The following is a 26,728-nucleotide window of genomic DNA, read 5'->3' as shown; positions in this document are numbered from 1 at the left end:
ATACTTTCGCAGTTTTAACATACATGTTGACCTGATCGAGGGTTTTTTCTGCTTTGGATCACGTAGTAAAGTGGTACCACACTGAAACAGTCCATTAAACCTGGTTTGGATCAATATTTTAGAGGATAACGCATGTTAGGTCTAGGTTAGGTCTGGGATTTTCGCTCATGAGACTCATACTTTCGCATTCTTCACATACTTGTTGAACGGATCCTGGGTTTTTTCTGGTTTGGTTCATGTAGTAATGTGGCACCACACTGAAACAATCAATTAAACCTGGTCTTGATAAATATTTTAGAGGATAACGCATGTTAGGTTTGGCTTAGGTCTAGGATTTGCCCCCAGCAGGCTCATACTTTCGCATATTTCTCATACTTCATGGCTAGATCCTGGGCTGTTTCTGGTTTGTATCACGTAGTAATGTGGTACCACGCTGAAACAGTCAATTAAGCCTGGTTTCGATCAATATTTTAGAGGATAACGCAAGTTAGGTCTAGGTCAGGCCTGGGATTTTCACTCATCAGACTCATACTTTCGCATTCTTCACATACGTGTTGAACGGATGCTGGGTTTTTTCTGGTTTGGATCACGTAGTAATGTGGGTCCACAGTGAAACAATCAATTAAACCTGGTCTTGATAAATATTTTAGAGGATAACGCATGTTAGGTCTGGGATAGGTATGGGATTTGCCCTCATCAGACTCATACTTTCGCACACTTCACATACTCGTTGAACAGGTCCTGGGTTATTTTCTGGTTTGGATCACATAGTAATGTGGTACCACACTGAAACAGTCGATTAAACCAGGTTTCGATCTATATTTTTGAGGATAACGCATGTTAGGTCTGGGATAGGTCTGGGATTTGCCCTCATCAGGCTCATACTTTCGCGTTTTTCACATACTTGTTGAACAGATCCTGGGTTTTTTCTGGTTTGGATCCCGTAGTAGTGTGGTACCACAATAAAACAGTCAATTAAACCAGGTTTCGATCTATATTTTTGAGGATAACGCATGTTAGGTTTGGCTTAGGTCTAGGATTTGCCCCCAGCAGGCTCATACTTTCGCATATTTCTCATACTTCATGGCTAGATCCTGGGCTGTTTCTGGTTTGTATCACGTAGTAATGTGGTACCACGCTGAAACAGTCAATTAAGCCTGGTTTCGATCAATATTTTAGAGGATAACGCAAGTTAGGTCTAGGTCAGGCCTGGGATTTTCACTCATCAGACTCATACTTTCGCATTCTTCACATACGTGTTGAACGGATGCTGGGTTTTTTCTGGTTTGGATCACGTAGTAATGTGGTTCCACACTGAAACAGTCAATTAAACCTGGTTTCGATCATTATTTTAGAGGATATCGCAAGTTAGGTCTGGGATAGGTCTGGGATTAGCCCTAATCAGACTCATACTTTCGCTTTCTTCACATACTCGTTGAACAGATCCTGGGTTTTTTCTGGTTTGGATCACGTAGTAATTTGGTACCACACTGAGGCAGTCGATTAAACCTGGTTTCGATCAATATCTTAGAGGATAACGCAAGTTAAGTCTGGGAATGGTCTGGGATTTGACCTCATCAGACACATATTTTCGCACACTTCACATACTCGTTGAACAGATCCTGGGTTATTTTCTGGTTTGGATCACATAGTAATGTGGTACCACACTGAAACAGTCGATTAAACCTGGTTTCACTCAATATTTTAGAGGATAACGCATGTTAGGTCTAGGTCAGGCCTGGGATTTTCACTCATCAGACTCATACTTTCGCATTCTTCACATACGTGTTGAACGGATGCTGGGTTTTTTCTGGTTTGGTTCATGTAGTAATGTGGTACCACACTGAAACAGTCAATTAAACCTGGTTTCGATCAATATTTTAGAGGATAACGCATGTTAGGTCTGGGTTACGTCTAGGAATTGCCCTCATCAGGCTCATACTTTCGCATATTTCTCATACTTCATGGCTAGATCCTGGGCTGTTTCTGCATTGTATCACGTAGTAATGTGGTACCACGCTGAAACAGTCAATTAAACCTGGTTTCGATCAATATTTTAGAGTATAACGCAAGTTAGGTCTGGGATAGGTCTAGGATTTGCCCTCATCAGGCTCTTACTATCGCATATTTCTCATACTTCATGGCTAGATCCTGGGCTATTTCTGGATTGGATCACGTAGTAAAGTGGTACCACACTGAGACATTCAATGAAACCTGTTCTGGATAAATATTTTAGAGGATAAAGCATCTTAGGTCTGGGTTAGGCCTGGGATTTTCACTCATCAGACTCATACTTTCGCATTCTTCACATACTTGTTGAACGGATCCTGGGTTTTTTCTGGTTTGGATCACGTAGTAATGTGGGTCCACACTGAAACAATCAATTAAACCTGGTCTTGATAAATATTTTAGAGGATAACACATGTTAGGTCTGGGATAGGTCTGGGTTTGCCCTCATCAGACTCATACTTTCGCACACTTCGCATACTCGTTGAACAGATCCCGGGTTATTTTCTGGTTTGGATCACATAGTAATGTGGTACCACACAGAAACATTCAATTAAACCTGTTCTGGATAAATATTTTAGAGGATAAAGCATCTTAGGTCTGGGTTAGGCCCGGGATTTTCACTCATCAGACTCATATTTCGCATTCTTCACATACTTGTTGAACGGATCCTGGGTTTTTTCTGGTTTTGATCACGTAGTAATGTGGTACCACACTGAATCAATCAATTAAACCTGGTCTTGATAAATATTTTAGAGGATAACGCATGTTAGGTTTGGCTTAGGTCTAGGATTTGCCCCCAGCAGGCTCATACTTTCGCATATTTCTCATACTTGATGGTTAGATCCTGGGCTTTTTCTGGATTGGATCACGTAGTAATGAAGTACAACACTGAAACAGTCAATTAAACCAGGTTTCCATCAATATTTTAGAGGACAGCGCATGTTAGGTCTAGGTTAGGCCTGGGATTTGCCCTGATCAGGGTCATACTTTCGCAGTTTTAACATACATGTTGACCTGATCGAGGGTTTTTTCTGCTTTGGATCACGTAGTAAAGTGGTACCACACTGAAACAGTCCATTAAACCTGGTTTGGATCAATATTTTAGAGGATAACGCATGTTAGGTCTAGGTTAGGTCTGGGATTTTCGATCATGAGACTCATACTTTCGCATTGTTCACATACTTGTTGAACGGATCCTGGGTTTTTTCTGGTTTGGTTCATGTAGTAATGTGGTACCACACTGAAACAGTCAATTAAACCTGGTTTCGATCAATATTTTAGAGGATAACGCAAGTTAGGTCTGGCATAGGTCTGGGATTCGCCCTCATCAGGCTCATACTTTCGCGTTTCTCACATACTTGTTGAACAGATCCTGGGTTTTTTCTGGTTTATATCACGTAGTAATGTGGTACCACACTGAAACAGTCCATTAAACCTGGTTTGGATCAATATTTTAGAGGATAACGCATGTTAGGTCTAGGTTAGCCCTGGGATTTTCACCCATCAGACTCATACTTTCGCATTCTTCTTATACTTGTTGAAGTGATCCTGGGTTTTTTCTGGTTTGGATCACGTAGTAATGTGGTACCACACTGAAGCAGTCGATTAAACCTGGTTTCGATCAATATTTTAGAGGATAACGCAAGTTAAGTCTGGGATTGGTCTGGGATTTGACCTCATCAGCCTCATACTTTCGCACACTTCACATTCTCGTTGAACAGATCCTGGTTTTTTTTCTGGTTTGGATCACATAGTAATGTGGCACCACACTGAAACAGTCAATTAAACCTGGTTTCCATCAATATTTTAGAGGACAGCGCATGTTAGGTCTAGGTTAGGCCTGGGACTTGCCCTGATCAGGGTCATACTTTCGCAGTTTTAACATACATGTTGACCTGATCGAGGGTTTTTTCTGCTTTGGATCACGTAGTAAAGTGGTACCACACTGAAACAGTCCATTAAACCTGGTTTGGATCAATATTTTAGAGGATAACGCATGTTAGGTCTAGGTTAGGTCTGGGATTTTCGCTCATGAGACTCATACTTTCGCATTCTTCACATACTTGTTGAACGGATCCTGGGTTTTTTCTGGTTTGGTTCATGTAGTAATGTGGTACCACAATAAAACAGTCAATTAAACCTGGTTTCGATCATTATTTTAGAGGATATCGCAAGTTAGGTCTGGGATAGGGCTGGGATTAGCCCTCATCAGACTCATACTTTCGCTTTCTTCACATACTCGTTGAACAGATCCTGTGTTATTTTCTGGTTTGGATCACATAGTAATGTGGTACCACACTGAAACAGTCGATTAAACCAGGTTTCGAACAATATTTTTGAGGATAACGCATGTTAGGTCTGGGATAGGTCTGGGATTTGCTCTCATCAGGCTCATTCTTTCGCATATTTCTCATACTTGATGGCTAGATCCTGAGCTTTTTCTGGATTGCATCACGTAGTAATGAAGTACAACACTGAAACAGTCAATTAAACCTGGTTTCCATCAATGTTTTAGAGGACAACGCAAGTTAGGTCTGGGATAGGTCTGGGATTTGCTCTCATCAGGCTCATTCTTTCGCATATTTCTCATACTTGATGGCTAGATCCTGAGCTTTTCTGGATTGCATCACGTAGTAATGAAGTACAACACTGAAACAGTCAATTAAACCTTGTTTCCATCAATATTTTAGAGGACAACGCAAGTTAGGTCTGGGATAGGTCTGGGATTTGCCCTCATCAGGCCCATACTGTCGCGTTTTTCACATACTTGTTGAACAGATCCTGGGTTTTTTCTGGTTTGGATCCCGTAGTAGTGTGGTACCACACTGAAACAGTCCATTAAACCTGGTTTCGCTCAATATTTCAGAGGATAACGCATGTTAGGTCTAGGACAGGCCTGGTTTTTTCATTCATCAGACTCATACTTTCGCATTCTTCACATACTTGTTGAACGGATCCTGGGTTTTTTCTGGTTTGGATCACGTAGTTATGTGGGTCCACACTGAAACAATCAATTAAACCTGGTCTTGATAAATATTTTAGAGGATAACGCATGTTAGGTCTGGGATAGGTCTGGGATTTGCGCTCATCAGACTCATACTTTCGCACACTTCACATACTCGTTGAACAGATCCTGTGTTATCTTCTGGTTTGGAACACATAGTAATGTGGTACCGCACTGAAACAGTCGATTAAACCAGGTTTCGATCAATATTTTTTAGGATAACGCATGTTAGGTCTAGGTTAGGCCTGGGATTTTCACTCATCAGACTCATACTTTCGCATTCTTCACATACCTGTTGAACGGATCCTGGGTTTTTTCTGGTTTGGATCACGTAGTAATGTGGGTCCACACTGAAACAATCAATTAAACCTGGTCTTGATAAATATTTTAGAGGAGAACGCATGTTAGGTCTGGGATAGGTCTGGGATTAGCCCTCATCAGACTCATACTTTCGCTTTCTTCACATACTCCTTGAACAGATCCTGGGTTATTTTCTGGTTTGGATCACATAGTAATGTGGTACCACACTGAAACAGTCGATTAAACCAGGTTTCGATCAATATTTTTTAGGATAACGCATGTTAGGTCTAGGTTAGGCCTGGGATTTTCACTCATCAGACTCATACTTTCGCATTCCTCACATACTTGTTGAACGGATCCTGGGTATTTTTGTCTGGTTTGGATCACGTAGTAATGTGGTACCACACCGAAACATTCAATTAAACCTGGTCTTGATAAATATTTTAGAGGATAACGCATGTTAGGTCTGGGTTACGTCTAGGATTTGCCCTCATCAGGCTCATACTTTCGCATATTTCTCATACTTCATGGCTAGATCCTGGGCTGTTTCTGCATTGTATCACGTAGTAATGTGGTACCACGCTGAAACAGTCAATTAAACCTGGTTTCGATCAATATTTTAGAGGATAACGCAAGTTAGGTCTGGGATAGGTCTAGGATTTGCCCTCATCAGGCTCTTACTATCGCATATTTCTCATACTTCATGGCTAGATCCTGGGCTATTTCTGGATTGGATCACGTAGTAAAGTGGTACCACACTGAAACATTCAATGAAACCTGTTCTGGATAAATATTTTAGAGGATAAAGCATCTTAGGTCTGGGTTAGGCCTGGGATTTTCACTCATCAGACTCATACTTTCGCATTCTTCACATACTTGTTGAACGGATCCTGGGTTTTTTCTGGTTTGGATCACGTAGTAATGTGGGTCCACACTGAAACAATCAATTAAACCTGGTCTTGATAAATATTTTAGAGGATAACACATGTTAGGTCTGGGATAGGTCTGGGTTTGCCCTCATCAGACTCATACTTTCGCACACTTCGCATACTCGTTGAACAGATCCCGGGTTATTTTCTGGTTTGGATCACATAGTAATGTGGTACCACACAGAAACATTCAATTAAACCTGGTTTCGATCAATATTTTAGAGGATAACGCAAGTTAGGTCTGGGATAGGTCCGGGATTTGCCCTCATCAGGCTCATACTTTCGCGTTTTTCACATACTCGTTGAACAGATCCTGGGTTTTTTCTGGTTTGGGTCACGTAGTATTGTGATACTACACTCAAACAGTCGACTAAACCAGGTTTCGATCAATATTTTTGAGGATAACGCATGTTAGGTCTAGGTTAGGCCTGGGATTTTCACTCATCAGACTCATACTTTCGCATTCTTCACATACTTGTTGAACTGATCCTGGGTTTTTTCTGGTTTGGATCACGTAGTAATGTGGTTCCACACTGAAACAGTCGGTTAAACCTGGTTTCGATCAATATTTTAGAGGATAGCGCAAGTTAGGTCTGGGATAGGTCTGGGATTAGCCCTCATCAGACTCATACTTTCGCTTTCTTCACATACTCGTTGAACAGATCGTGGGTTTTTTCTGGTTTGGATCCCGTAGTAGTGTGGTACCACAATAAAACACCCAATTAAACCTGGTTTCGATCAATATTTTAGAGGATATCGCAAGTTAGGTCTGGGATAGGTCTGGGATTAGCCCTCATCAGACTCATACTTTCGCTTTCTTCACATACTCGTTGAACAGATCCTGTGTTATTTTCTGGTTTGGATCACATAGTAATGTCGTACCACACTGAAACAGTCGATTAAACCAGGTTTCGAACAATATTTTTGAGGATAACGCATGTTAGGTCTGGGATAGGTCTGGGATTTGCTCTCATCAGGCTCATTCTTTCGCATATTTCTCATACTTGATGGCTAGATCCTGAGCTTTTTCTGGATTGCATCACGTAGTAATGAAGTACAACACTGAAACAGTCAATTAAACCTGGTTTCCATCAATGTTTTAGAGGACAACGCAAGTTAGGTCTGGGATAGGTCTGGGATTTGCTCTCATCAGGCTCATTCTTTCGCATATTTCTCATACTTGATGGCTAGATCCTGAGCTTTTCTGGATTGCATCACGTAGTAATGAAGTACAACACTGAAACAGTCAATTAAACCTGGTTTCCATCAATATTTTAGAGGACAACGCAAGTTAGGTCTGGGATAGGTCTGGGATTTGCCCTCATCAGGCCCATACTGTCGCGTTTTTCACATACTTGTTGAACAGATCCTGGGTTTTTTCTGGTTTGGATCCCGTAGTAGTGTGGTACCACACTGAAACAGTCCATTAAACCTGGTTTCGCTCAATATTTTAGAGGATAACGCATGTTAGGTCTAGGTCAGGCCTGGTTTTTTCACTCATCAGACTCATACTTTCGCATTCTTCACATACTTGTTGAACGGATCCTGGGTTTTTTCTGGTTTGGATCACGTAGTTATGTGGGTCCACACTGAAACAATCAATTAAACCTGGTCTTGATATATATTTTAGAGGATAACGCATGTTAGGTCTGGGGTAGGTCTGGGATTTGCCCTCATCAGACTCATACTTTCGCACACTTCACATACTCGTTGAACAGATCCCGGGTTATTTTCTGGTTTGGATCACATAGTAATGTGGTACCACACTGAAACAGTCGATTAAACCAGGTTTCGATCAATATTTTTCAGGATAACGCATGTTAGGTCTAGGTTAGGCCTGGGATTTTCACTCATCAGACTCATACTTTCGCATTCTTCACATACTTGTAGAACGGATCCTGGGTTTTTACTGGTTTGGATCACGTAGTAATGTGGTACCACACAGAAACATTCAATTAAACCTGGTTTCGATCAATATTTTAGAGGATAACGCAAGTTAGGTCTGTGATAGGTCCGGGATTTGCCCTCATCAGGCTCATACTTTCGCGTTTTTCACATACTTGTTGAACAGATCCTGGGTTTTTTCTGGTTTGGGTCACGTAGTAGTGTGATACTACACTCAAACAGTCGACTAAACCAGGTTTCGATCAATATTTTTGAGGATAACGCATGTTAGGTCTAGGTTAGGCCTGGGATTTTCACTCATCAGACTCATACTTTCGCATTCTTCACATACTTCTTGAACTGATCCTGGGTTTTTTCTGGTTTGGACCACGTAGTAATGTGGTTCCACACTGAAACAGTCGGTTAAACCTGGTTTCGATCAATATTTTAGAGGATAACGCAAGTTAGGTCTGGGATAGGTCTGGGATTAGCCCTCATCAGACTCATACTTTCGCACACTTCACATACTCGTTGAACAGATCCTGGGTTATTTTCTGGTTTGGATCACATAGTAATGTGGTACCAAACTGAGACAGTCGATTAAACCAGGTTTCGATCAATATTTTAGAGGATAACGCATGTTAGGTCTAGGTTAGCCCTGGGATTTTCACTCATCAGACTCATACTTTCGCATTCTTCTTATACTTGTTGAACTGATCCTGGATTTTTTCTGGTTTGGATCACGTAGTAATATGGTACCACACTGAAACAGTCGATTAAACCTGGTTTCGATCAATATTTTAGAGGATAACGCAAGTTAAGTCTGGGATTGGTCTGGGATTTGACCTCATCAGACTCATACTTTCGCACACTTCACATACTCGTTGAACAGATCCTGGGTTATTTTCTGGTTTGGATCACATAGTAATGTGGTACCACACTGAAACAGTCGATTAAACCAGGTTTCGATCAATATCTTTCAGGATAACGCATGTAAGGTCTAGGTTAGGCCTGGGATTTTCACTCATCAGACTCATACTTTCGCATTCTTCACATACTTGTTGAACGGGTCCTGGGTTATTTTCTGGTTTGGATCACATAGTAATGTGGTACCACACTGAAACAGTCGATTAAACCAGGTTTCGATCAATATTTTTGAGGATAACGCATGTTGGGTCTAGGTTAGGCCTGGGATTTTCACTCATCAGACTCATACATTCGCATTCCTCACATACTTGTTAAACGGATCCTGGGTTTTTACTGGTTTGGATCACGTAGTTATGTGGTACCACACTGAAACATTCAATGAAACCTGGTCTGGATAAATATTTTAGAGGACAACGCATCTTAGGTCTGGGTTAGGTCTAAGATTTGCCCTCATCAGGCTCACAGTTTCGCGTTTTTCACATACTCGTTGAACAGATCCTGGGTTTTTTCTGGTATGGATCTCGTAGTAATGTGGTACCACACTAAAACAGTCAATTAAACCTGGTTTCGATCAATATTTTAGAGGATAACGCATGTTAGGTCTAGGTTAGCCCTGGGATTTTCACCCATCAGACTCATACTTTCGCATCCTTCTTATACTTGTTGAACTGATCCTGGGTTTTTTCTGGTTTGGATCACGTAGTAATGTGGGTCCACACTGAAACAGTCGATTAAACCTGGTTTGGATCAATATTTTAGAGGATAACGCATGTTAGGTCTAGGTTAGCCCTGGGATTTTCACCCATCAGACTCATACTTTCGCATCCTTCTTATACTTGTTGAACTGATCCTGGGTTTTTTCTGGTTTGGATCACGTAGTAATGTGGTACCACACTGAAACAGTCGATTAAACCTGGTTTCGATCAATATTTTAGAGGATAACGCAAGTTAGGTCTGGGATAGGTCTAGGATTTGCCCTCATCAGGCTCTTACTATCGCATATTTCTCATACTTCATGGCTAGATCCTGGGCTATTTCTGGATTGTATCACGTAGTAAAGTGGTACCACACTGAAACACTCAATGAAACCTGGTCTGGATAAATATTTTAGAGGATAACGCGTGTTAGGTCTGGGATAGGTCTGGGATTTGCCCTCATCAGACTCATACTTTCGCACACTTCACATACTCGCTGAACACATCCTGGGTTATTTTCTGGTTTGGATCACATAGTAATGTGGTACCACACTGAAACAGTCGATTAAACCAGGTTTCGATCAATATTTTTGAGGATAACGCATGTTAGGTCTAGGTTAGGCCTGGGATTTTCACTCATCAGACTCATACATTCGCATTCTTCACATACTTTTTGAACGGATCCTGGGTTTTTTCTGGTTTGGATCACGTAGTAATGTGGGTCCACACAGAAACAATCAATTAAACCTGGTCTTGATATATATTTTAGAGGATAACGCATGTTAGGTCTGGGATAGGTCTGGGATTTGCCCTCATCAGACTCATACTTTCGCATTCTTCACATACTTGTTGAACTGATCCTGGGTTTTTTCCGGTTTGGATCACGTCGTAATGTGGTACCAAACTGAAACAGTCCATTAAACCTGGTTTGGATCAATATTTTAGAGGATAACGCATGTTAGGTCTAGGTTAGCCCTGGGATTTTCACCCATCAGACTCATACTTTCGCATCCTTCTTATACTTGTTGAACTGATCCTGGGTTTTTTCTGGTTTGGATCACGTAGTAATGTGGTACCACACTGAAACAGTCGATTAAACCTGGTTTCGATCAATATTTTTGAGGATAACGCATGTTAGGTCTAGGTTAGGCCTGGGATTTTCACTCGTCAGACTCATACATTCGCATTCTTCACATACTTTTTGAACGGATCCTGGGTTTTTTCTGGTTTGGATCACGTAGTAATGTGGGTCCACACTGAAACAATCAATTAAACCTGGTCTTGATATATATTTTAGAGGATAACGCATGTTAGGTCTGGGATAGGTCTGGGATTTGCCCCCATCAGACTCATACTTTCGCATTCTTCACATACTTGTTGAACTGATCCTGGGTTTTTTCCGGTTTGGATCACGTAGTAATGTGGTACCAAACAGAAACAGTCCATTAAACCTGGTTTGGATCAATATTTTAGTGGATAACGCATGTTAGGTCTAGGTTAGCCCTGGGATTTTCACCCATCAGACTCATACTTTCGCATTCTTCTTATACTTGTTGAACTGATCCTGGGTTTTTTCTGGTTTGGATCACGTAGTAATGTGGTACCACACTGAAACAGTCCATTAAACCTGGTTTGGATCAATATTTTAGAGGATAACGCATGTTGGGTCTGGGTTAGGTCTGGGATTTTCGATCATGAGACTCATACTTTCGCATTGTTCACATACTTGTTGAACGGGTCCTGGGTTTTCTCTGGTTTGGTTCATGTAATAATGTGATACCACTCTGAAACATTCAATTAAACCTGGTCTTGATAAATATTTTAGAGGATAACGCATGTTAGGTTTGGCTTAGGTCTTGGATTTGCCCCCAGCAGGCTCATACTTTCGCATATTTCTCATACTTCATGGCTAGATCCTGGGCTGTTTCTGGTTTGTATCACGTAGTAATGTGGTACCACGCTGAAACAGTCAATTAAACCTGGTTTCGATCAATATTTTAGAGGATAACGCAAGTTAGGTCTGGCATAGGTCTGGGATTCGCCCTCATCAGGCTCATACTTTCGCGTTTCTCACATACTTGTTGAACAGATCCTGGGTTTTTTCTGGTTTGTATCACGTAGAAATGTGGTACCAAACTGAAACAGTCGATTAAACCAGGTTTCGACCAATATCTTTGAGGATAACGCATGTTAGGTCTAGGTTAGGCCTGGGATTTTCACTCATCAGACTCATACTTTCGCATTCCTCACATACTTGTTGAACGGATCCTGGGTTTTTTCTGGTTTATATCACGTAGTAATGTGGTACCACACTGAAACAGTCCATTAAACCTGGTTTGGATCAATATTTTAGAGGATAACGCATGTTAGGTCTAGGTTAGCCCTGGGATTTTCACCCATCAGACTCATACTTTCGCATTCTTCTTATACTTGTTCAACTGATCCTGGGTTTTTTCTGGTTTAGATCACGTAGTAATGTGGTACCACACTGAAGCAGTCGATTAAACCTGGTTTCGATCAATATTTTAGAGGATAACGCAAGTTAAGTCTGGGATTGGTCTGGGATTTGACCTCATCAGCCTCATACTTTCGCACACTTCACATACTCGTTGAACAGATCCTGGGTTTTTTTGTGGGTTGGATCACATAGTAATGTGGCACCACACTGAAACAGTCGATTAAACCACGTTTCGATCAATATTTTTGAGGATAACGCATGCTAGGTCTAGGTTAGGCCCGGGATTTTCACTCATCAGACACATATTTCACATTCTTCACAAACTTGTTGAACGGATCCTGGGTTTTTTCTGGTTTGGATCACGTAGTAATGTGGGACCACACTGAATCAGTCAATTAAACCTGGTTTCGACCAATATTTTAGAGAATAATTCATGTTAGGTCTAGGTTAGGTCTGGGATTTTCTCTCATCAGGCTCATTCTTTCGCATATTTCTCATACTTGAGGGCTCGATCCTGGGCTTTTTCTGGATTGGATCACGTAGTAATGAAGTACAACACTGAAACAGTCAATTAAACCTGGTTTCCATCAATATTTTAGAGGACAGCGCATGTTAGGTCTAGGTTAGGCCTGGGATTTGCCCTGATCAGGGTCATACTTTCGCAGTTTTAACATACATGTTGACCTGATCGAGGGTTTTTTCTGCTTTGGATCACGTAGTAAAGTGGTACCACACTGAAACAGTCCATTATACCTGGTTTGGATCAATATTTTAGAGGATAACGCATGTTAGGTCTAGGTTAGGTCTAGGATTTTCGCTCATGATACGCATACTTTCGCATTCTTCACATACTTGTTGGACGGATCCTGGGTTTTTTCTGGTTTGGTTCATGTAGTAATGTGGTACCACACTGAAACAATCAATTAAACCTGGTCTTGATAAATATTTTAGAGGATAACGCATGTTAGGTTTGGCTTAGGTCTAGGATTTGCCCCCAGCAGGCTCATACTTTCGCATATTTCTCATACTTCATGGCTAGATCCTGGCCTGTTTCTGGTGTGGATCACATAGTAATGTGGTACCACCCTGAAACAGTCGATTAAACCAGGTTTCGATCTATATTTTTGAGGATAACGCATGTTAGGTCTAGGTTAGGCCTGGGATTTTCACTCATCAGACTCATACTTTCGCATTCTTCACATACTTGTTGAACGGATCCTGGCTTTTTCTGGTTTGGATCACGTTGTAATGTGGGACCACACTGAAACAATCAATTAAACCTGGTCTTGATAAATATTTTAGAGGATAACGCATGTTAGGCTTGGGTTAGGTCTAGGATTTGCCCTCAGCAGGCTCATACTTTCGCATATCTCTCATACTTCATGGCTAGATCCTGGGCTGTTTCTGGATTGTACCACGTAGTAATGTGGTACAACGCTGAAACAGTCAATTAAACCTGGTTTCGATCAATATTTTAGAGAAAAATTCATGTTAGGTCTAGGTTAGGTCTGGGATTTGCTCTCACCAGGCTCATTCTTTCGCATATTTCTCATACATGTTGAACAGATCCTGGGTTTTTTCTGGTTTGGATCACGTAATAATGTGGGACCACACTGAAACAATCAACTAAACCTGGTTTCCATCAATATTTTAGGGGACAACGCAAGTTAGGTCTGGGATAGGTCTGGGATTTGCCCTCATCAGGCTCATACTTTCGCGTTTTTCACATACTTGTTGAACAGATCCTGGGTTTTTTCTGGTTTGGATCCCGTAGTAGTGTGGTACCACAATAAAACAGTCAATTAAACCTGGTTTCGATCAATATTTTAGAGGATATCGCAAGTTAGGTCTGGGATAGGTCTGGGATTAGCCCTCATCAGACTCATACTTTCGCTTTCTTCACATACTCGTTGAACAGATCCTGTGTCATTTTCTGGTTTGGATCACATAGTAATGTGGTACCACACTGAAACAGTCGATTAAACCAGGTTTCGAACAATATTTTTGAGGATAACGCATGTTAGGTCTGGGATAGGTCTGGGATTTGCTCTCATCAGGCTCATTCTTTCGCATATTTCTCATACTTCATGGCTAGATCCTGAGCTTTTTCTGGATTGCATCACGTAGTAATGAAGTACAACACTGAAACAGTCAATTAAACCTGGTTTCCATCAATGTTTTAGAGGACAACGCAAGTTAGGTCTGGGATAGGCCTGGGATTTGCTCTCATGAGGCTCATTCTTTCGCATATTTCTCATACTTCATGGCTAGATCCTGGGCTGTTTCTGGTTTGTATCACGTAGTAATGTGGTACCACGCTGAAACAGTCAATTAAACCTGGTTTCGATCAATATTTTAGAGGATAACGCAAGTTAGGTCTGGCATAGGTCTGGGATTCGCCCTCATCAGGCTCATACTTTCGCGTTTCTCACATACTTGTTGAACAGATCCTGGGTTTTTTCTGGTTTGTATCACGTAGAAATGTGGTACCAAACTGAAACAGTCGATTAAACCAGGTTTCGACCAATATCTTTGAGGATAACGCATGTTAGGTCTAGGTTAGGCCTGGGATTTTCACTCATCAGACTCATACTTTCGCATTCCTCACATACTTGTTGAACGGATCCTGGGTTTTTTCTGGTTTATATCACGTAGTAATGTGGTACCACACTGAAACAGTCCATTAAACCTGGTTTGGATCAATATTTTAGAGGATAACGCATGTTAGGTCTAGGTTAGCCCTGGGATTTTCACCCATCAGACTCATACTTTCGCATTCTTCTTATACTTGTTCAACTGATCCTGGGTTTTTTCTGGTTTAGATCACGTAGTAATGTGGTACCACACTGAAGCAGTCGATTAAACCTGGTTTCGATCAATATTTTAGAGGATAACGCAAGTTAAGTCTGGGATTGGTCTGGGATTTGACCTCATCAGCCTCATACTTTCGCACACTTCACATACTCGTTGAACAGATCCTGGGTTTTTTTGTGGGTTGGATCACATAGTAATGTGGCACCACACTGAAACAGTCGATTAAACCACGTTTCGATCAATATTTTTGAGGATAACGCATGCTAGGTCTAGGTTAGGCCCGGGATTTTCACTCATCAGACACATATTTCACATTCTTCACAAACTTGTTGAACGGATCCTGGGTTTTTTCTGGTTTGGATCACGTAGTAATGTGGGACCACACTGAATCAGTCAATTAAACCTGGTTTCGACCAATATTTTAGAGAATAATTCATGTTAGGTCTAGGTTAGGTCTGGGATTTTCTCTCATCAGGCTCATTCTTTCGCATATTTCTCATACTTGAGGGCTCGATCCTGGGCTTTTTCTGGATTGGATCACGTAGTAATGAAGTACAACACTGAAACAGTCAATTAAACCTGGTTTCCATCAATATTTTAGAGGACAGCGCATGTTAGGTCTAGGTTAGGCCTGGGATTTGCCCTGATCAGGGTCATACTTTCGCAGTTTTAACATACATGTTGACCTGATCGAGGGTTTTTTCTGCTTTGGATCACGTAGTAAAGTGGTACCACACTGAAACAGTCCATTATACCTGGTTTGGATCAATATTTTAGAGGATAACGCATGTTAGGTCTAGGTTAGGTCTAGGATTTTCGCTCATGATACGCATACTTTCGCATTCTTCACATACTTGTTGGACGGATCCTGGGTTTTTTCTGGTTTGGTTCATGTAGTAATGTGGTACCACACTGAAACAATCAATTAAACCTGGTCTTGATAAATATTTTAGAGGATAACGCATGTTAGGTTTGGCTTAGGTCTAGGATTTGCCCCCAGCAGGCTCATACTTTCGCATATTTCTCATACTTCATGGCTAGATCCTGGCCTGTTTCTGGTGTGGATCACATAGTAATGTGGTACCACCCTGAAACAGTCGATTAAACCAGGTTTCGATCTATATTTTTGAGGATAACGCATGTTAGGTCTAGGTTAGGCCTGGGATTTTCACTCATCAGACTCATACTTTCGCATTCTTCACATACTTGTTGAACGGATCCTGGCTTTTTCTGGTTTGGATCACGTTGTAATGTGGGACCACACTGAAACAATCAATTAAACCTGGTCTTGATAAATATTTTAGAGGATAACGCATGTTAGGCTTGGGTTAGGTCTAGGATTTGCCCTCAGCAGGCTCATACTTTCGCATATCTCTCATACTTCATGGCTAGATCCTGGGCTGTTTCTGGATTGTACCACGTAGTAATGTGGTACAACGCTGAAACAGTCAATTAAACCTGGTTTCGATCAATATTTTAGAGAAAAATTCATGTTAGGTCTAGGTTAGGTCTGGGATTTGCTCTCACCAGGCTCATTCTTTCGCATATTTCTCATACATGTTGAACAGATCCTGGGTTTTTTCTGGTTTGGATCACGTAATAATGTGGGACCACACTGAAACAATCAACTAAACCTGGTTTCCATCAATATTTTAGGGGACAACGCAAGTTAGGTCTGGGATAGGTCTGGGATTTGCCCTCATCAGGCTCATACTTTCGCGTTTTTCACATACTTGTTGAACAGATCCTGGGTTTTTTCTGGTTTGGATCCCGTAGTAGTGTGGTACCACAATAAAACAGTCAATTAAACCTGGTTTCGATCAATATTTTAGAGGATATCGCAAGTTAGGTCTGGGATAGGTCTGGGATTAGCCCTCATCAGACTCATACTTTCGCTTTCTTCACATACTCGTTGAACAGATCCTGTGTCATTTTCTGGTTTGGATCACATAGTAATGTGGTACCACACTGAAACAGTCGATTAAACCAGGTTTCGAACAATATTTTTGAGGATAACGCATGTTAGGTCTGGGATAGGTCTGGGATTTGCTCTCATCAGGCTCATTCTTTCGCATATTTCTCATACTTCATGGCTAGATCCTGAGCTTTTTCTGGATTGCATCACGTAGTAATGAAGTACAACACTGAAACAGTCAATTAAACCTGGTTTCCATCAATGTTTTAGAGGACAACGCAAGTTAGGTCTGGGATAGGCCTGGGATTTGCTCTCATGAGGCTCATTCTTTCGCATATTTCTCATACTTGATGGCTAGATCCTGAGCTTTTCTGGATTGCATCACGTAGTAATGAAGTACAACACTGAAACAGTCAATTAAACCTGGTTTCCATCAATATTTTAGAGGACAACGCAAGTTAGGTCTGGGATAGGTCTGGGATTTGCCCTCATCAGGCCCATACTGTCGCGTTTTTCACGTACTTGTTGAACAGATCCTGGGTTTTTTCTGGTTTGGATCCCGTAGTAGTGTGGTACCACACTGAAACAGTCCATTAAACCTGGTTTCGCTCAATATTTTAGAGGATAAAGCATCTTAGGTCTGGGTTAGGCCTGGGATTTTCACTCATCAGACTCATACTTTCGCATTCTTCACATACTTGTTGAACGGATCCTGTGTTTTTTCTGGTTTGGATCACGTAGTAATGTGGGTCCACACTGAAACAATCAATTAAACCTGGTCTTGATAAATATTTTAGAGGATAACACATGTTAGGTCTGGGATAGGTCTGGGATTTGCCCTCCTCAGACTCATACTTTCGCATTCTTCACATACTTGTAGAACGGATCCTGGGTTTTTACTGGTTTGGATCGCGTAGTAATGTGGTACCACACAGAAACATTCAATTAAACCTGGTTTTGATCAATATTTTAGAGGATAACGCAAGTTAGGTCTGGGATAGGTCCGGGATTTGCCCTCATCAGGCTCATACTTTCGCGTTTTTCACATACTTGTTGAACAGATCCCGGGTTTTTTCTGGTTTGGGTCACGTAGTAGTGTGATACTACACTCAAACAGTCGACTAAACCAGGTTTCGATTAATATTCTTGAGGATAACGCATGTTAGGTCTAGGTCAGGCCTGGGATTTTCACTCATCAGACTCATACTTTCGCATTCTTCACATACTTGTTGAACTGATCCTGGGTTTTTTCTGGTATGGATCACGTAGTAATGTGGTTCCACACTGAAACTGTCGGTTAAACCTGGTTTCGATCAATATTTTAGAGGATAACGCAAGTTAGGTCTGGGATAGGTCTGGGATTAGACCTCATCAGACTCATACTTTCGCACACTTCACATACTCGTTGAATAGATCCTGGGTTATTTTCTGGTTTGGATCACATAGTAATGTGGTACCACACTGAAACAGTCGATTAAACCAGGTTTCGATCAATATCTTTGAGGATAACGCATGTTAGGTCTAGGTTAGGCCTGGGATTTTCACTCATCAGACTCATACTTTCGCATTCTTCACATACTTGTAGAACGGATCCTGGGTATTTACTGGTTTGGATCACGTAGTAATGTGGTACCACACAGAAACATTCAACTAAACCTGGTTTTGATCAATATTTTAGAGGATAACGCAAGTTAGGTCTGGGATAGGTCCGGGATTTGCCCTCATCAGGCTCATACTTTCGCGTTTTTCACATACTTGTTGAACAGATCCCGGGTTTTTTCTGGTTTGGGTCACGTAGTAGTGTGATACTACACTCAAACAGTCGACTAAACCAGGTTTCGATCAATATTTTTGAGGATAACGCATGTTAGGTCTAGGTCAGGCCTGGGATTTTCACTCATCAGACTCATACTTTCGCATTCTTCACATACTTTTTGAACTGATCCTGGGTTTTTTCTGGTATGGATCACGTAGTAATGTGGTTCCACACTGAAACAGTCGGTTAAACCTGGTTTCGATCAATATTTTAGAGGATAACGCAAGTTAGGTCTGGGATAGGTCTGGGATTAGCCCTCATCAGACTCATAGTTTCGCACACTTCACATACTCGTTGAACAGATCCTGGGTTATTTTCTGGTTTGGATCACATAGTAATGTGGTACCAAACTGAGACAGTCGATTAAACCAGGTTTCGATCAATATTTTAGAGGATAACGCATGTTAGGTCTAGGTTAGCCCTGGGATTTTCACTCATCAGACTCATACTTTCGCATTCTTCTTATACTTGTTGAACTGATCCTGGGTTTTTTCTGGTTTGGATCACGTAGTAATGTGGTACCACACTGAAACAGTCGATTAAACCTGGTTTCGATCAATATTTTAGAGGATAACGCGTGTTAGGTCTGGGATAGGTCTGGGATTTGCCCTCATCAGACTCATACTTTCGCACACTTCACATACTCGCTGAACACATCCTGGGTTATTTTCTGGTTTGGATCACATAGTAATGTGGTACCACACTGAAACAGTCGATTAAACCAGGTTTCGATGAATATTTTTGAGGATAACGCATGTTAGGTCTAGGTTAGGCCTGGGATTTTCACTCATCAGACTCATACATTCGCATTCTTCACATACTTTTTGAACGGATCCTGGGTTTTTTCTGGTTTGGATCACGTAGTAATGTGGGTCCACACTGAAACAATCAATTAAACCTGGTCTTGATATATATTTTAGAGGATAACGCATGTTAGGTCTGGGATAGGTCTGGGATTTGCCCTCATCAGACTCATACTTTCGCATTCTTCACATACTTGTTGAACTGATCCTGGGTTTTTTCCGGTTTGGATCACGTCGTAATGTGGTACCAAACTGAAACAGTCCATTAAACCTGGTTTGGATCAATATTTTAGAGGATAACGCATGTTAGGTCTAGGATAGCCCTGGGATTTTCACCCATCAGACTCATACTTTCGCATCCTTCTTATACTTGTTGAACTGATCCTGGGTTTTTTCTGGTTTGGATCACGTAGTAATGTGGTACCACACTGAAACAGTCGATTAAACCTGGTTTCGATCAATATTTTTGAGGATAACTCATGTTAGGTCTAGGTTAGGCCTGGGATTTTCACTCATCAGACTCATACATTCGCATTCTTCACATACTTTTTGAACGGATCCTGGGTTTTTTCTGGTTTGGATCACGTAGTAATGTGGGTCCACACTGAAACAATCAATTAAACCTGGTCTTGATATATATTTTAGAGGATAACGCATGTTAGGTCTGGGATAGGTCTGGGATTTGCCCCCATCAGACTCATACTTTCGCATTCTTCACATACTTGTTGAACTGATCCTGGGTTTTTTCCGGTTTGGATCACGTAGTAATGTGGTACCAAACTGAAACAGTCCATTAAACCTGGTTTGGATCAATATTTTAGAGGATAACGCATGTTAGGTCTAGGTTAGCCCTGGGATTTTCACCCGTCAGACTCATACTTTCGCATTCTTCTTATACTTGTTGAACTGATCCTGGGTTTTTTCTGGTTTGGATCACGTAGTAATGTGGTACCACACTGAAACAGTCGATTAAACCTGGTTTCGATCAATATTTTAGAGGATAACGCAAGTTAGGTCTAGGTTAGGCCGGGGATTTTCACTCATCAGACTCATATTTCGCATTCTTCGCATACTTGTTGAACGGATCCTGGGTTTTTTCTGGTTTTGATCACGTAGTAATGTGGGACCACACTGAAACAATCAATTAAACCTGGTCTTGATATATATTTTAGAGGATAACGCATGTTAGGTCTGGGATAGGTCTGGGATTTGCCCTCATCAGACTCATACTTTCGCATTCTTCACATACTTGTTGAACTCATCCTGGGTTTTTTCCGGTTTGGATCACGTCGTAATGTGGTACCAAACTGAAACAGTCCATTAAACCTGGTTTGGATCAATATTTTAGAGGATAACGCATGTTAGGTCTAGGATAGCCCTGGGATTTTCACCCATCAGACTCATACTTTCGCATCCTTCTTATACTTGTTGAATTGATCCTGGGTTTTTTCTGGTTTGGATCACGTAGTAATGTGGTACCACACTGAAACAGTCGATTAAACCTGGTTTCGATCAATATTTTTGAGGATAACTCATGTTAGGTCTAGGTTAGGCCTGGGATTTTCACTCATCAGACTCATACATTCGCATTCTTCACATACTTTTTGAACGGATCCTGGGTTTTTTCTGGTTTGGATCACGTAGTAATGTGGGTCCACACTGAAACAATCAATTAAACCTGGTCTTGATATATATTTTAGAGGATAACGCATGTTAGGTCTGGGATAGGTCTGGGATTTGCCCCCATCAGACTCATACTTTCGCATTCTTCACATACGTGTTGAACTGATCCTGGGTTTTTTCCGGTTTGGATCACGTAGTAATGTGGTACCAAACTGAAACAGTCCATTAAACCTGGTTTGGATCAATATTTTAGAGGATAACGCAAGTTAGGTCTGGGATTCGCCCTCATCAGGCTCATACTTTCGCGTTTTTCACATACTTGTTGAACAGATCCTGTGTCATTTCCTGGTTTGCATCACATAGTAATGTGGTACCACACTGAAACAGTCGATTAAACCAGGTTTCGATCAATATTTTAGAGGATAACGCAAGTTAGGTCTGGGATTCGCCCTCATCAGGCTCATACTTTCGCGTTTTTCACATACTTGTTGAACAGATCCTGGGTTTTTTCTGGTTTGTATCACGTAGTAGTGTGGTACCACACTGAAACAGTCCATTAAAGCTGGTTTGGATCAATTGCTTAGAGGATAACGCATGTTAGGTCTAGGTTAGCCCTGGGATTTTCACTCATCAGACTCATACTTTCGCATTCTTCTCATACTTGTTGAACTGATCCTGGGTTTTTTCCGGTTTGGATCACGTCGTAATGTGGTACCAAACTGAAACAGTCCATTAAACCTGGTTTGGATCAATATTTTAGAGGATAACTCATGTTAGGTCTAGGTTAGGCCTGGGATTTTCACTCATCAGACTCATACATTCGCATTCTTCACATACTTTTTGAACGGATCCTGGGTTTTTTCTGGTTTGGATCACGTAGTAATGTGGGTCCACACTGAAACAATCAATTAAACCTGGTCTTGATATATATTTTAGAGGATAACGCATGTTAGGTCTAGGTTAGCCCTGGGATTTTCACCCATCAGACTCATACTTTCGCATTCTTCTTATACTTGTTGAACGGATCCTGGGTTTTTTCTGGTTTGGATCACGTAGTAATGTGGGACCACACTGAATCAGTCAATTAAACCTGGTTTCGACCAATATTTTAGAGAATAATTCATGTTAGGTCTAGGTTAGGTCTGGGATTTTCTCTCATCAGGCTCATACTTTCGCATATTTCTCATACTTCATGGCTAGATCCTTTGCTGTTTCTGGTTTGTATCACGTAGTAATGTGGTACCACGCTGAAACAGTCAATTAAACCTGGTTTCGATCAATATTTTAGAGGATAACGCAAGTTAGGTCTGGGATTCGCCCTCATCAGGCTCATACTTTCGCGTTTTTCACATACTTGTTGAACAGATCCTGGGTTTTTTCTGGTTTGTATCACGTAGTAGTGTGGTACCACACTGAAACAGTCCATTAAAGCTGGTTTGGATCAATTGCTTAGAGGATAACGCATGTTAGGTCTAGGTTAGCCCTGGGATTTTCACTCATCAGACTCATACTTTCGCATTCTTCTCATACTTGTTGAACGGATGCTGGGTTTTTTCTGGTTTGGATCACGTAATAATGTGGGACCACACTGAAACAATCAACTAAACCTGGTTTCCATCAATATTTTAGGGGACAACGCAAGTTAGGTCTGGGATAGGTCTGGGATTTGCCCTCATCAGGCTCATACTTTCGCGTTTTTCACATACTTGTTGAACGGATGCTGGGTTTTTTCTGGTTTGGATCACGTAGTAATGTGGGTCCACAGTGAAACAATCAATTAAACCTGGTCTTGATAAATATTTTAGAGGATAACGCATGTTAGGTCTGGGATAGGTATGGGATTTGCCCTCATCAAACTCATACTTTCGCACACTTCACATACTCGTTGAACAGATCCTGGGTTATTTTCTGGTTTGGATCACATAGTAATGTGGTACCACCCTGAAACAGTCGATTAAACCAGGTTTCGATCTATATTTTTGAGGATAACGCATGTTAGGTCTAGGTTAGGCCTGGGATTTTCACTCATCAGACTCATACTTTCGCATTCCTCACATACGTGTTGAACGGATGCTGGGTTTTTTCTGGTTTGGATCGCGTAGTAATGTGGGTCCACAGTGAAACAATCAATTAAACCTGGTCTTGATAAATATTTTAGAGGATAACGCATGTTAGGTCTGGGATAGGTATGGGATTTGCCCTCATCAGACTCATACTTTCGCACACTTCACATACTCGTTGAACAGATCCTGTGTCATTTCCTGGTTTGCATCACATAGTAATGTGGTACCACACTGAAACAGTCGATTAAACCAGGTTTCGAACAATATTTTTGAGGATAACGCATGTTAGGTCTGGGATAGGTCTGGGATTTGCTCTCATCAGGCTCATTCTTTCGCATATTTCTCATACTTGATGGCTAGATACTGAGCTTTTTCTGGATTGCATCACGTAGTAATGAAGTACAACACTGAAACAGTCAATTAAACCTGGTTTCCATCAATGTTTTAGAGGACAACGCAAGTTAGGTCTGGGATATGTCTGGGATTTGCTCTCATCAGGCTCATTCTTTCGCATATTTCTCATACTTGATGCCTAGATCCTGAGCTTTTCTGGATTGCATCACGTAGTAATGAAGTACAACACTGAAACAGTCAATTAAACCTGGTTTCCATCAATATTTTAGAGGACAACGCAAGTTAGGTCTGGGATAGGTCTGGGATTTGCCCTCATCAGGCCCATACTGTCGCGTTTTTCACGTACTTGTTGAACAGATCCTGGGTTTTTTCTGGTTTGGATCCCGTAGTAGTGTGGTACCACACTGAAACAGTCCATTAAACCTGGTTTCGCTCAATATTTTAGAGGATAAAGCATCTTAGGTCTGGGTTAGGCCTGGGATTTTCACTCATCAGACTCATACTTTCGCATTCTTCACATACTTGTTGAACGGATCCTGTGATTTTTCTGGTTTGGATCACGTAGTAATGTGGGTCCACACTGAAACAATCAATTAAACCTGGTCTTGATAAATATTTTAGAAGATAACACATGTTAGGTGTGGGATAGGTCTGGGATTTGCCCTCATCAGACTCATACTTTCGCACACTTCAGATACTCGTTGAACAGATCCCGGGTTATTTTCTGGTTTGGATCACATAGTAATGTGGTACCACACTGAAACAGTCGATTAAACCTGGTTTCGCTCAATATTTTAGAGGATAACGCATGTTAGGTCTAGGTTAGGCCTGGGATTTTCACTCATCAGACTCATACTTTCGCATTCTTCACATACTTGTAGAACGGATCCTGGGTTTTTACTGGTTTGGATCACGTAGTAATGTGGTACCACACAGAAACATTCAATTAAACCTGGTTTTGATCAATATTTTAGAGGATAACGCAAGTTAGGTCTGGGATAGGTCCGGGATTTGCCCTCATCAGGCTCATACTTTCGCGTTTTTCACATACTTGTTGAACAGATCCCGGGTTTTTTCTGGTTTGGGTCACGTAGTAGTGTGATACTACACTCAAACAGTCCATTAAACCTGGTTTCGCTCAATATTTTAGAGGATAAAGCATCTTAGGTCTGGGTTAGGCCTGGGATTTTCACTCATCAGACTCATACTTTCGCATTCTTCACATACTTGTTGAACGGATCCTGTGTTTTTTCTGGTTTGGATCACGTAGTAATGTGGGTCCACACTGAAACAATCAATTAAACCTGGTCTTGATAAATATTTTAGAGGATAACACATGTTAGGTGTGGGATAGGTCTGGGATTTGCCCTCATCAGACTCATACTTTCGCACACTTCACATACTCGTTGAACAGATCCCGGGTTATTTTCTGGTTTGGATCACATAGTAATGTGGTACCACACTGAAACAGTCGATTAAACCTGGTTTCGCTCAATATTTTAGAGGATAACGCATGTTAGGTCTAGGTTAGGCCTGGGATTTTCACTCATCAGACTCATACTTTCGCATTCTTCACATACTTGTAGAACGGATCCTGGGTTTTTACTGGTTTGGATCACGTAGTAATGTGGTACCACACAGAAACATTCAATTAAACCTGGTTTTGATCAATATTTTAGAGGATAACGCAAGTTAGGTCTGGGATAGGTCCGGGATTTGCCCTCATCAGGCTCATACTTTCGCGTTTTTCACATACTTGTTGAACAGATCCCGGGTTTTTTCTGGTTTGGGTCACGTAGTAGTGTGATACTACACTCAAACAGTCGACTAAACCAGGTTTCGATCAATATTTTTGAGGATAACGCATGTTAGGTCTAGGTCAGGCCTGGGATTTTCACTCATCGGACTCATACTTTCGCATTCTTCACATACTTGTTGAACTGATCCTGGGTTTTTTCTGGTATGGATCACGTAGTAATGTGGTTCCACACTGAAACTGTCGGTTAAACCTGGTTTCGATCAATATTTTAGAGGATAACGCAAGTTAGGTCTGGGATAGGTCTGGGATTAGCCCTCATCAGACTCATAGTTTCGCACACTTCACATACTCGTTGAACAGATCCTGGGTTATTTTCTGGTTTGGATCACATAGTAATGTGGTACCAAACTGAGACAGTCGATTAAACCAGGTTTCGATCAATATTTTAGAGGATAACGCATGTTAGGTCTAGGTTAGCCCTGGGATTTTCACTCATCAGACTCATACTTTCGCGTTCTTCTTATACTTGTTGAACTGATCCTGGGTTTTTTCTGGTTTGGATCACGTAGTAATGTGGTACCACACTGAAACAGTCGATTAAACCTGGTTTCGATCAATATTTTAGAGGATAACGCAAGTCAAGTCTGGGATTGGTCTGGGATTTGACCTCATCAGACTCATACTTTCGCACACTTCACATACTCGTTGAACAGATCCTGGGTAATTTTCTGGTTTGGATCACATAGTAATGTGGTACCAGACTGAAACAGTCGATTAAACCAGGTTTCGATCAATATCTTTCAGGATAACGCATGTTAGGTCTAGGTTAGGCCTGGGATTTTCACTCATCAGACTCATACTTTCGCATTCCTCACATACTTGTAGAACGGATCCTGGGTTTTTACTGGTTTGGATCACGTAGTAATGTGGTACCACACAGAAGCATTCAATTAAACCTGGTTTTGATCAATATTTTAGAGGATAACGCAAGTTAGGTCTGGGATAGGTCCGGGATTTGCCCTCATCAGGCTCATACTTTCGCGTTTTTCACATACTTGTTGAACAGATCCCGGGTTTTTTCTGGTTTGGGTCACGTAGTAGTGTGATACTACACTCAAACAGTCGACTAAACCAGGTTTCGATCAATATTTTTGAGGATAACGCATGTTAGGTCTAGGTCAGGCCTGGGATTTTCACTCATCAGACTCATACTTTCGCATTCTTCACATACTTGTTGAACTGATCCTGGGTTTTTTCTGGTATGGATCACGTAGTAATGTGGTTCCACACTGAAACAGTCGGTTAAACCTGGTTTCGATCAATATTTTAGAGGATAACGCAAGTTAGGTCTGGGATAGGTCTGGGATTAGCCCT

Source organism: Colletes latitarsis, unplaced genomic scaffold (assembly GCF_051014445.1).
Source record: "Colletes latitarsis isolate SP2378_abdomen unplaced genomic scaffold, iyColLati1 scaffold0006, whole genome shotgun sequence".
NCBI classification, from domain to species: Eukaryota; Metazoa; Arthropoda; class Insecta; order Hymenoptera; family Colletidae; genus Colletes; species Colletes latitarsis.
Note: the sequence above shows the minus strand (reverse complement) of the source record.